This window comes from Sus scrofa, chromosome 1 (assembly GCF_000003025.6).
Source record: "Sus scrofa isolate TJ Tabasco breed Duroc chromosome 1, Sscrofa11.1, whole genome shotgun sequence".
Classification (NCBI taxonomy): domain Eukaryota; kingdom Metazoa; phylum Chordata; class Mammalia; order Artiodactyla; family Suidae; genus Sus; species Sus scrofa.
The window spans coordinates 127,334,547-127,347,789 of NC_010443.5; the positions used below are offsets into that span (position 1 = coordinate 127,334,547).

Below are 13,243 nucleotides of genomic sequence, written 5' to 3' on the forward strand. Positions count from 1 at the left end.
TTATTTTTCTTAGAGGGATACCTAAGAGTGGAATTGCTGGGTTCTATGGTAACTTGATATTTAATGTTTTAGGAGTTGCCAGTTTTTCAGAGTGACTGTGTAAGAGCTACAATTTCTCCACATCCTCTCCAATCCTTACTATTGTCTTTTTGATTATAGCCATTCTATGAGTGTGAATTAGGATCTCATTGTGGTTTTAATTTGCATTTCCCTAATGACTAAAGATGCCGAATATCTTTTCATGTACTCATTAGACATTTGTATATCTTTTTTTTTGAGAAATGTCTGTTCACCTCTTTTGCCCATTTTTTAAAATGGGTTGTCTTTGTTACTGAGTTTTAAGAGTTCATTATATATCCCAAGTACAGATCCTTTATCAGAAGGTTTTGATTTTGATGAATTCCAATTTACCAGTCTCTTTTATTGCTTGTGCTTTGGGTTTTGTATGTAAGAAACCACTGACCTAACTCCAGGTCAAGAAGATTTAGTCTTTTATTTTCTTCTTAGAGTTTTGTAGTGTTAGCTCTTCCATTTGGGTATATGGTCCACTTTAATTTTTGTGTTGATGTGAGGTAGGGATTTAAATTTATAGAAGTTGATATCCAGTTGTCTAGCACTTAATGGTTGGAAAGACTTGTTTCTCCATCAACAATTGTCTTGTCCCTTTGGTTGGGGCTCAGTTGACAATAAATATGTGTGTTTATTTCTAGACTCTTAATTCTATTCCATTGAACCATCTTTATGCCAGTACCACACTGTCTCACTGTCTGGATTACTTAGGAGTAAGTTCTGAAATCAGGAGATGTAAGTCTACCAACTTTTTTTTTTTTTTTTTTTTTTTTTTTTTTTTGGTCTCTTTAGGGCTATATCCGCAGCATAATGGATGTTCCCACAGGCTAGGTGTTGAATTGGAACTATAGCTGCCGGCCTACACCAAAGCCACAGCCACATTGGATCCAAGTGGCATCTGTGACCTACATCACAGCTCATGGCAATGCCGGATCCTTAACCCACTGAGCGAGGCCATGGATGGAACCTGCATCCTCATGGATGCTAGTCAGATTTGTTTCCTCTGAGCCATGACGGGAACTCCCCCTTTGTTCTTTTTTAAGATCGTTTTGACTGTTCTTAGTCCATTGCATTTCATTATGAATTTTAGGATTTGCTTGTCAATTTCTGAAAAAAACCCAGGTAGAATTTTGATGGAAATTGTATTGAATATGTAGATTAATTTGGGGAGTGTTGCCATTCCCTTAACAATATTAAGTCTTTTGATACATGAATATCAGATATCTTTCAATTTATTTGGATTTTTTATTTTTATCTTTTGTTTTTTGAGGACTGAACCTATGGCATATGGAGGTTCCCAGGCGGAGGAGTCCAGTCTGAGCTGTAGCTGCCAGCCTACACCCCAGCCACAGCAATGCCAGATCTGAGTTGCATCTGCAACCTACACCACAGCTCATGGCAACATCAGATCCTTAACTCACTGAGCAAGGCCAGGGATTGAACCCATGTCCTCATGGATACAAGTTGGGTTTGTTAACCACTGAGCCACAGCAGGAACTCCTATTTGGATTTTTTCTAAAACAAAGTTTTGTGGTTTATAGAGTAAGCATAATGCTTTTGAGATTCTTTCATGTTAGTACATGTATCAGAAGTTTGTTCCTTTTCATTGCTGAGTACTATTCCATTCTGTGGGTATATCACCGTTTGTTTATCCATTAACTAGTTGATGGACATTTGAGTTAATTCCATTTTTTGGTAATTATGAATAAAGCTGCAAAGATATTCATGTACATGTTTTTATATAAACAAAGGTTTTCATTTCATTTGCTTAAATACCTAGAAATGGAGCTGCTCGTTGTATGTAAGTTGTGCATATATTTACCTTCATAAACTGCTAAACTGTTTTCCAAAGTGGCTGTACTATTTTGTATTCTGACCAGCAATATACAAGAGTTCCAGTTGCTCTGTATCTTCACCAAGACTTGGTATTATTAGTTTTTTTAAAAAATTATTTTGATAGATATATAGTTTTATTTCACTGAAATTTTAATTTGTATTTCTTTACTTACATAGGCTGTGAATTATAAAATTCATGAAAGCCTAGACTTTTGGAATTGAATAGACATGAAAGCATTCATTGTTAGTTTTTACATTGTGTTCCTCAAACATATTTCACGGGCTGTCTGAGGCTGAGGGAGTTGGGGGACTGAGGAGTACTCTCAATAGATGTGGATCTGAGCTCCCTGCCCAGCAGAACTCTACTTTTACCATTTTTTAATAGTGAATTTCCATGTGACATGTTATTAGAAAAAATATAACTCTGTGGAAAAAATGTGAAAGCTAATGAACTCTTTTTTTTTTTTTTTTTTTTTTAATGGACACAACTGAGACCCAGTCATAGTTAGTCTGGAGTACGTTCATACTCCTAGTGATCTTTATTCTGCATTATACCATCTTGTCATAACTCTAAAATTTTAGTATTTATTGATTCAAGGAAGATTTATGATAAAAAGACTAATCAAGACTTTTTGAAGTCAGAAATATTTAAAAACCATGTTTCTTTTACACTGAAAAGTAGTACAGGGAAACTAAGTAATCTCTCATGAGTTAACTGTACTGGCTAAGAAAGTGGGGGTTTTCTTTAGAAAATCAATTTCTAGTACAAAATCTTTTAAAATTACTGTGCTTAGTTTCTATGTAGTGTAGAAAAAGTGGCACAACTGTCAGAGGTTATAAATGACAATACATTATGGAATAGGTGAGGAAACAAGCAGGGATTTGCCTTGGAGAAACAGACATTATATTTTGTTATCAGTTTTGACAAACACCAGTGGTGGCTCATCAATGTTGAAAGGGTAAAATTGAATTCATTAGGTACAATCATAATGGTTAGGATAAGTGGTATTTCATAAGAAGGATTTGGTTCTGAAATACTTCCTTTATTGGGGTTTTTTTTCTAGAAATTACTAGAGTGTGAAAACAATTCTATATTGACAGTTCTGAGATTGGCTGCAGGACTTATGAATAAGCATTGCATGGTTAGATTGAGCAGAATTTTATTAGAATGCCTTTGGTGGATTTAAGAAGTTTTATTTAATAATGGTATTATGAAAGGTGAATTATATTTGGACTCAGAAAACTTAAAGTCAAACCTTGGCTCTGCTTCAGACTACCTATGTGACCTTGTATGAGTCACTTAACTTCTGTGACTTTTTTATGGTTTTTTAAAAATTCAATTAGAAGGAATGGTAGTGGTATCTGCCAAGCTTACTTCCCAGAGTTGTTTGAGGAGAGGAAAAAATGACAGGGAAAAAAAAAAAAAAATACAGAGTTCCCGTCGTGGCTTAGTGAATCTGAGTAGTATCTAGGAGGATGCGGGTTCAATATCTGGCCTAAGTGAATTTAGGATCCGCCGTTGCTGTGAGCTGTGGCATAGGTCGCAGACGCAGGTCGGATCTGGCATTGCTGTGGCTCTGGCGTAGGCCAGCGGCCACAGCTCCGATTAGACGCCTAGCCTTGGAACCTCCATATGCCATGGTTGTATACAAAGTAGTGTATGTATATATGTACTTACAGTATATATATGTACTGTGTATATATACTATGTATAGTATATATATGTACTGTGTATATATGCTATGTATAGTATATATATGTACTGTGTATATATACTATGTATAGTATATATATGTCCTTTGGAAATATATATGAAAGTGCTTTGTAAATTTTAATGTATTTACTATAGTATTATTATAAATAGTAACTTTTAGAATTGTGATGTACATGTTTTTTAAATAGCTTTTCTTCCTGATTTTTGGCAACAATTTACTTGAGCTTTTTTAAAATAGAAGTTTAGTTGATTTACAATGTTTGGTTAGTTTTAGGTGTACAGCAGAGTGATTCGGTTATACATATACATACGTATTCCTTTTCAGATTCTTTTCCATTATAGATTAGTACAAGATACCGAATATAGTTCCCTGTGGTATACAGTAGGTCCTTGTTGTTGATCTATTTTGTATATAGTGGTGTGTATATGTTAATCCCAAACTTATAGTTTATCTCGTCCCCTTCCCTTTTGGTAACCATACATTTATTTTCTACATCTGTGAGTCTATTTCTGTTTTATAAATAAGTTCATTATTAATTATTATTTTTAGTTTCCACATATAGGTGAGATCATATGATAGTTGTTTTTCTCTGTCTGAACTTATTTCACCTAGTCTGATAATCTCTAGGTCCATTCATGTTGCTGCAAATGACATTATTTCATCCTTTTTTTTTTTTGTCTTTTGTCTTTTTAGGGCCACAACCACATAGGGGCATGTAGAGGTTCCCAGGCTAGGGGTTTAATTGGAGCTGCAGCTGCTGGACTACATCACAGCCACAGAAACGCCAGATCCGAGCTGCATCTGTGACCTACACTGCAGCTCATGGCAATGCTGGATCCTTAACCTACTGAGCGAGGCCACAGATGGAACCAGCAACCTCGTGGTTTCTAGTCAGACTGTTTCTGCTGTGTCACGATGGGAACTCCATTATTTCATTCTTTTTATGGCTGAGTAATACTTCATTATATCTATATCTTCTTAACCCATTCATCTGTCAATGGACATTTCTTTACCCATCCATTGTCTTTACCCATTTGTCTGTCAGAGGACACTTAAATTGCATTTGCCTCCATGTCTTGGCCGTTGTGAATAGTGCTACTGTGAACATTGGGGTGCATGTATCTTCTTAGATTAGAATTTTCTTCTTTTCTTGATATATGCCCAGTAATGGGATTGCTGGATCATATGGCAGCTCTATTTTTAGTTTTTAAATGAATCACCATGTTTCCCATAATTTCTGTACCAATTTCCGTCCCCACCAGCAGTGAAGTAGGGCTTCCTTTTCTCCACACCCACTTCAGCGTTTATTATTTGTAAACCTTTGATGATGGCCATTCTAATCAGTGTGAGGTGATACCTCATTGTAGGTTAGATTTACATTTCCCTGATGATTAGCAATAATGAGCATCTTTTTCTGTATCTCTTGGCCATTTGTATGTCTTCCTTGGTCTACTTAGGTCTTCTGCCCATTTTTTGGATTGAGTTGTTTGGTTTTTTTGCTATTGAGCTATTGGAGTTATTTGCATATTTTGGAAATTAATCTAGTATTAGTTGGATCATTCACAAATATTTTCTCCCATTCAATAGATTGTCTTTTCATTTGTTTATGGTTTCATTTGTTGTGCAAAAGCTTTAAGTTTAATTAGGTCCCATTTATTTATTATTGGCATTCTTTTTGCCTCTGTCCCTTGCCTCCAGTTTCTGGGGGGAAGTTTTGCCCTATCCTTAGTCCTCTTCTTCTTTCGAATAGATGACAGTTCCTCACTGCTGTCTTTTAGAAGAGGTGACTGTGTTCATTTCTCCTTAAGGAACTTTTCTTCATTACTTTCTACAGTTATTTAGCTTAACAAGCCTGGCTGAAGTATTAAAACTATGTGCTGCAAATAAGTTTTCTTATTTGGTATTGAATTTCCCTTCTTTGTGGTTTTAGAGTTTCTTGTATCACTGCCTTTTCTCTGGGCTCTCTGCTTTGTTTAGGTATGTTTGATACTTAATATGCCTTTACCTTGGTCAAGCCCATTTATGGTTTGTAATAAAATTCATGATAACTTATCAAGATATACTTTGTGGACATGGACGGTGGAGTCATACATTTCAACTCTCCCAGTACTGGCAGGAAGAGATTTCATTTGCTGATCTGACTTCTCCGTCTTAGATGGAATTAAGTGTCTTTGTTAGTCTTCAGAAACTATAAACCCTGGAAATGGCTTTCTTTTTCGTTGGTGAAATGGAAGTATCTTCTGTTTCTGATATCTAAAGCTGATGAAGTTGTCAATCTTAGTGCTGTTTCTTTTTCTTCCTGGTTAAGAGAAGGACAAATTTTTTACCTGAGGATTTTCAAAATCATTTTGAGTGGCCATTGTCTGTCTGATCAATTTCTTTTTATTCAAATTAATTTTTAAACATTATATATTTTAATTATTACTGAGACAAATGGGTATTTTGGAGAACAATCATATCTAGCATAAAATACTGTTTCATTTGGAGGAGATTTATTTATGCTTTTCTGTTAGGCTTACCTTCATCTTTTGGAGTAATATTTAAAAAATAACAACACACCTCATTTAAAAAAAATAGAGGCTAGAAGTTTTCTTGTGATGCAGCAGGTTAAAGATACAGCATTGCTACTGCAGTGGCTTGGGGCATTGTGTGGCATGGTTCAATCTTTCATGCCCAGGAACTTTCATATGCTGTGGGCTTGGCCAAAATATAAATTAATAAATAAAATTTGAGGCTTGAAAAAGTCACTGAATTTAATTTTAAAAGCAAAGGAATGGAAATATCAATGTGTTCATGTTTTATCTAGAATTACTACTGGGTTACGTTATACTTTGTATTTTAGAAAACACCATTTATATACTTAAATAAAAATGATACATAGGTTAGGAGTTTGGGGTTAACAGTTACACACTACTATATATAAAATAGATTAACAGCAAAAACTTACTGTATAGCACAGGAAACTATGTTTAATATCTTGTAATTACTTTTAATGGAAAAGAATCTGATAGAGAAATATATAACCGAATCACTTTGCTGTACACCTGAAACTAATGCAACATTGTATATCAACTATACTTCAATAAAAAGAAAAATGATATATAAGGATATTGTATTAAAAGGCAGCAGATAGTTTTTTAAGGAGTCTTCTCTTTGGTGATACATTCTAGTGTCTTTTTTTTTCATGGCAGTCCTTCAAGAGAGTTGAGAAGTCAGAGTCTGGAATGAGTAGATGAAGTTGTCTGCTGATTGAGTTTCTCACTGGCAGTTCAGAGGTTGGCATATATTTTAATCATTCATATCTGGGGGAAAATCATATGGTGGGCCTTGAGAAATCTAATTTATAAAAATACTACAGGGGCAGCATTCTTAGTGTGCATTATTGTATACTCTGCAGTATATTAAAAATGAAAACAGAATGCTAGGTCTCTAAACACAGTCTTGCAATTATAACCAAAAGCTTACAGTGTGGAATACTAAGTAGATGAGAGAAATTTATAACCAGCAAAATGGGGCAGTTTGAACAGCTTGATCAGTAATTTGGCTGCCAATAGAATGACTTCCCTAAAATATCACTTGTCAGACTTAGTTATGGTGGGACTTAGAATATGGCTTTCATATTTTTTACATTAACTCGTATTCTAAAATTGCCTCCATTTTGTGATAACAGAGTATTTTGTATTGAGGTGTTTTACACAAAAGATGTATACTGACATACTTTAAGAAGAGCAGGTTCTTCTGTTTAGGAATGTAGAACTTCTTTGTAAGCTCTCAAAATGTCTAATTGTTGGCATATATTTTGTGACCAAGTTATGAGTACTGTAGATTTTAATGGTTGCATGTGTGTTTCTTAAGCATAACAACATTAATAGGATATATCAATTAAATCATTATCAGCTAGAGTAATATAGGTATATCTTGAGTTATAGGATAGTTGATTTTCTTAAAAAAAAAAGATTATAAATGGAAGAATTTTAAAATGAGTTATTCCCCAAAATCTATAGCAAATCCTGTTGTTAAATGAAAAATCATATGTAAAGTAATACATAACAACGAGTTTTCATGGTATAGGTGTTATTGTACAGCTAGCCAGGCAAGATGACTTTTTGTGGAATAGCAGACGAAGGCTGGTGGTTCAACTAAGGGCCTAAAACTCCATCAGAAGTTTCTGGTAGGGGTCAGAGACACATACAGAGCCTGCTTTGTTTGCAAGAGGCCCTGGACCTAGAAAGGTTGTTGGGGCCAAAGAGAGTAATGGTAAGTGTAAGGACTCTCAACTTTACAGAAAGGGAAGAATCTTGGGAAAATAGAGATTATTTCCATATTTAAAGAGAGAGCTGAGAATAATTATATAGTTTTAAAAACTGAAAAAAGGGAGTTCCTGTTGTGGAGCAGTGGTTAACGAATCTGACTAGGAACCATGAGGTTGCGGGTTCCATCCCTGGCCTCGCTCAGTGGGTTAAGGATCCGGCGTTGCTGTGAACTGTGGTGTAGGTAGCAGACGCGGCTAGGATCCCACGTTGCTATGGCTCTGGCGTAGGCCAGCGGCTACAGCTCCAATTAGACCTCTAGCCTGGGAACCTCCATATGCCGCGAGAGCGGCCCTAGAAAAGACAAAAACAAAAACAAAACAAAAACAAAAAACCAAAAAAGTATGGATGTATATATACATATATAACTGTACACTTTGTTGTATAGCAGAAATTATCACACCATTATAAATCAACTATATTTCAATAAAACTTTAAAAAATAAAAAAGATTTAAATGGTAGGAAATGTAAGTTTTGGGAAATACATATTTGAGAAGAAAACCTCTGAAAGCAGTATTTAAAAATCAGAAGTAACAATTTATAAACTAATACTATATTCTTTCCAGGCATAAAAGGACATGTAACTGCTATGTACAAGGCAGTATGTAAAATGCTGAATGTTGTATTCTACCTCTGCATGTGTTTCAGTAATGACAGTATTCTTTTGCTATAACAGGGAAAGGAGTTTTAGTGGCACTGTATATAAATAGTGAATTAGCTGTAGTTATCACATTTTTAAAAAAAAGTATATTCAGAGGGGTTCCCACTGTGGTGCAGTGTGTTAAGAATCCTTTGTTGTCTCTGAGGCAGTGTGGGTTCAATCCCTGACCTGGTGCAGTGGGTTAAGGATCTGGTGTTACTGTAGCAGTGGTGTAGTCACAGCTGTGGCTCAGAGTAGATTCCCTGGCCCAGGAACTTGCATATACCATGGGTCCTGCCAAGAAAGAAAAAAAAGTATATTCAGATAGCCTAATTTAATTTGGTATTATCAGAATTATAAACAAATTGTCACCATATTTGGGGCTTAAAAAATTCCTTGTTTTGTCATTGTGTCATATTGGAACTCACATATTTTGGTGAGTGACGATGAGGTAGGGGTCTCCAGAAATCTGCTGCTGTCAAGTAAACCCCCATAAAACCTGTCCCAGAAGGTCCTGGAGTGGCTTCACATTATCCCTATATTTACTGGGAAAGATGTGTGCCTGAAGATTTTCAGGATAAGTGTTCTCAGCAGCTCTCTGCCAGCCCCTTTCCTTCCTTTCGACTCTGTTTTCTTAGGAACTTCATTTTTCTCAACTCCCCCTTCTCCATGGTGATCTTAGGGCTCAGAGATTTTTAAAAAATGTTGTTTTTCCTCCTCAAAATGTTATTTTGGCATCCCATTTCCAAAGGAATCACCTGGTTAAAGGTCATTTTCTTTTTTCTTTTCTTTCTTTTTTTTTTTTTTTGTTGGTCTTTTTGCCATTTCTTGGGCTGCTGCCGAGGCATATGGAGGATCCCAGGCTAGGGGTCGAATCAGAGGTGCAGCCTCCGGCCTACACCAGAGCCACAGCTACTCAGGATCTGAGCCATGTCTGCGACCTACACCAGAGCTCACGGCAAAGCCAGATCCTTAACCAACAGAGCAAGGCCAGGGATCGAACCTGAAACCTCATGGTTCCTAGTAGGATTCGTTAACCACTGAGCTATGACAGGAACTCCCTAAAGGTCATTTTCATAAAGGGTCTAGAGGAATGGAGGAGAACCTAGGGGACTGTTTTATATTTTCTTGATGGAAGACAAAGGATGTAGAGTGTCCTGAAGCATTACTTGCAAGGTGAGAGTTAAGAGATGATGAAAGCCTTTCAGGAAGGCTTGAGTAATTGGAGATGAAGGGAGTCAATTTAAGTGTAATACAGGATTCAGAAATAAGAGTTTCATTAAGGGCATACATTTCATACTTAATTTCTATTGAATAAAATTAAAGCTGCCTCATCCAGGGCTCCTATACTTTCTGTGTGGGTTCTCTGTGGCCAGTGATTGCATGTGAGCATAGGAGAGATCAAACAGAGCAATTTGAAGCAGTAAGTGATGGGGAGGAGTAGCCTAGGAGATCCTGAAATGATATCGATCAAGGAACAACAGGGAGAAAAGAAACCTTTGAAGTAAAGGAGGCCTGCAGCAGCCAGGTGAGTGTATGATGGAACAGCACTTATTTAGTCAGCTTGGCAGAAGAAGAACTAGGGCATTAAGATCAGCACTTAGGGAGTCAGAGAAAGGAGTGGGGAGAGGTGGAGCATATGTAAAATCTGGACTATCAAAAATGAAGTATCTTGGAGCAATTAGTCAATTCCAGTTCTTTGAATTGTCCCAGTCTCCAAATACAATTGTACCAACAATTTTAACTCCCATATACATGTAAATTGATTCCTGGATTCTGATTGGGCACCGAAGATACAGTTTATGTTCACTATTAGGTAATGGAGCTGTTAAAAAAGAAGTTTTACATCAAGTAACTGTTGTTGTCAGTCATTACTATTATAGTATCAGCTGTGTTCATCATCGAAAATAAAACTGGCTCTAACACACCAAAATCGAACATAAGAATCCTGAAATTCATTTTAATTTGGCAGTGAGCAAGTCTGTATGCATATGATTCTCCCACTAATCCTTGTGAGAACTTAATCAAGTGGGTGATCTTCTGTGTGTGAAAGGACTTTAAACTCATAAGGATCCTCCTTATTATACTCAGTGCGGTCTGACTTAAAAGTTTTAGAAAAGAGTAAAAAAATGACATTAATTGCCTTAGAACATTAATTTCCTCTTAATTGGGAAATCACTCAGAAGCAAGAGACTTATGTTTAAATAGTCATATCGACTATGTCATGGTGCTCGTTTTTTTTGCTACAAGAGGTGTGCTTTCTCAGTGCAAATAATTTGATTTATTCTAATGGTTGTCCAAGTAGTTAAATAAATTATTCCTCCCTTTCAATGAAAGGTTGCTTATCTGTTATTGATTGGCAATAGAGTTTTTAGTCACTTTACTAGATTAGAAGATTGAACCATTGATTGATAGTAGTATCAGAGGATAAATAGGGTCAGAGTTCTACTTTGTTGCATATGGACTTTCATTGACTTTAATACAACTGTGAAGTTAATTTTTCTTAGTACTGTGCTTCATTAAAGTGCATAGAATGCCTCAGAGAGAGGGGCCTTGGAATGGATATCATTCAGGCACCCATAAGATATTTATTGAGTATCTCTCTCTCTTTTTTTTTTTTTTTTTTTTTTTTTTTTTGTCTTTTTGCTATTTCTTGGGCCACTCCTGCGGCATATGGAGGTTTCCAGGCTAGGGGCCAAATTGGAGCTGTAGCCCCCGGCCTATGCCAGAGCCACAGCAATGTGGGATCCTGGCCGCATCTATGACCTACACCACAGCTCACGGCAACGCCGGATCGTTAACCCACTGAGCAAGGGCAGGGATGGAACCCGCAACCTCATGGTTCCTAGTCGGATTCGTTAACCACTGCGCCACGACGGGAACTCCTTGAGTATCTCTTGTATGCCAGGCATTAGACTGTATAGAGGAGGAAGAATGAAGAAGAAAGTCAAGGCCAATAGGATTTAGGGGTCTCGGGAAGAGAACTTTGTTGCTGTACTCCTCTTCCTGGACCACTGGGAGTAATGCAGATACTTTTCCCTGCTGAGCATTTTTTCTGAATCCTGTGCACAATCTGAATTCCTGGTTGACAGCGAAACCTTGTTGGCCTTTATGGCTACTTATTATTATATTGAAAAGTCCAATTGGTAAAGACTGATTTCTTAGGAAAAAAATTACAAATTAAGGAGTTAGTTGGATTGAGAGATGCCAAAAGATATTAAACCTTTTGTCATTTGCTTTAGTTGGAATGATTCTTTGACTTTCAGAAATATCGACTGAGTTTAGATAAAAGCAAACTCAGTAGGCAATTTGTCACTTGGGATAAACTTTAATTTCTAAATAAGCAGTAATAGGAGTCACTAGAAGAAATTAGGAGTATTTGTTAATCTTTGCATAAGAAGAACTTTCAAAGCATAAAATTAATGGAAGAAATCAAGAAAAAAGAGATAAAAAATATTCACATGAAAATTTAAAAGTTCTTCATGTCTAAAAACATCAAAAACAAAAGCTAAAAGGCAAGCAAAAATTCAGGAGAAAAATTTGTGGGCCAAAAGGTTAATACCCTCTGTAATAACAAAAATTCATATATAAAAGCAGTAAAAACCTGAGGGATCAATGGGGAAAATGCCAAAAGTGGACAGTACACTTGGGGATTGTAGTTGGCTAATAAACATGTGAAAAATGTTTACTTCACCTTCATTTATAATCAGAAAACTGTAAGTTAAAATGAAATGACAGGTTTTATGACTTAAGTTAGCAAAAACAAAAATAGTTCTCAATTATAGTAAGAATACACTGAGTGCAAGTTTAAATTGATGTAGTCTTTTTTGAACAGATTGGCAAGTTCACTCCTAGGATTCTCTCCTAAGGAAATGATAAAAAATACAAGAAAATAATTTTTACACTAAGGTGTTCATTAGAACATTATTTATAACAGTGAAAAAAATTAAACATATATAAAATAGAAGAATGGTTAAATTATGATATGTCAGGTGATAGAATAATAATGAGTTAATCATGTATACAAAGATTTGATAATTCCAAAGATAATTTTATAAAAATTTAAATGTATATTATAATCTGAACATATAATCTGAATATAAAATTAGTCATAGAAAAATATTTGAAGATGTATTAATTTCCTGTGGCTGCTGTTGTTACCAGACTTGGTGGTTTAAAACAATAAACATTTATTCTCTCACAGTTCTGGAGCCCAAAAGTCCAAAATTAGCATCAATGGACTGAAACCAAGGTGTTGACAAGGCTCCAGGGAAGACTGTATTCCTTGCCTCTGCCAGCTTCTTGAGGCGACAGGCATTCCTTGGCTTGTGGCTGCATCCTTCCAACCTCAGTTGCATTGCCTCCTCTTCTCTGTGTCACCTACCTCTGCCTCTTTTGTATAAGGACATTTGTGAATGCCTTTAGGGCCCACTTGAATAATTCAGAATAATCTCCTGAATTTAACATAATTTAATTTAATCACATTTATAAAGACTTTTTCCAAATAAAGTCACGTTTTCAGGTTCTAGGGATTAGACCTGTTATTTTTGGGACAATTATTCAGCCTATTATGGAAGATAACACATCAAAAATGTAATGGCTATTATATCTGAGTACTGTGATTATGGAGGATTTAAAATTTACTTCTTAGATCCTTCTGTCTTCCAGGAAT

At 35.9% G+C, this 13,243-nt stretch overlaps 1 protein-coding gene across 6 annotated transcripts in view; it reads left to right on the top strand.

Moving 5' to 3' along the window:
• Positions 1-13,243, top strand: part of FRMD5 (FERM domain containing 5) — a 335,453-nt gene that overhangs the window by 16,887 nt on the left and 305,323 nt on the right. Inside the window, exon 1 of one of the 6 annotated variants that reach the window (XM_021096616.1) lies at positions 6,599-6,895. The exons of the other annotated variants lie outside the window; for them this stretch is intronic. The gene's annotated coding sequence lies outside the window, so the exon portion shown is untranslated. Of the gene's footprint in view, positions 1-6,598; positions 6,896-13,243 lie in introns of those variants that run through there. 6 annotated transcript variants of the gene reach the window in all.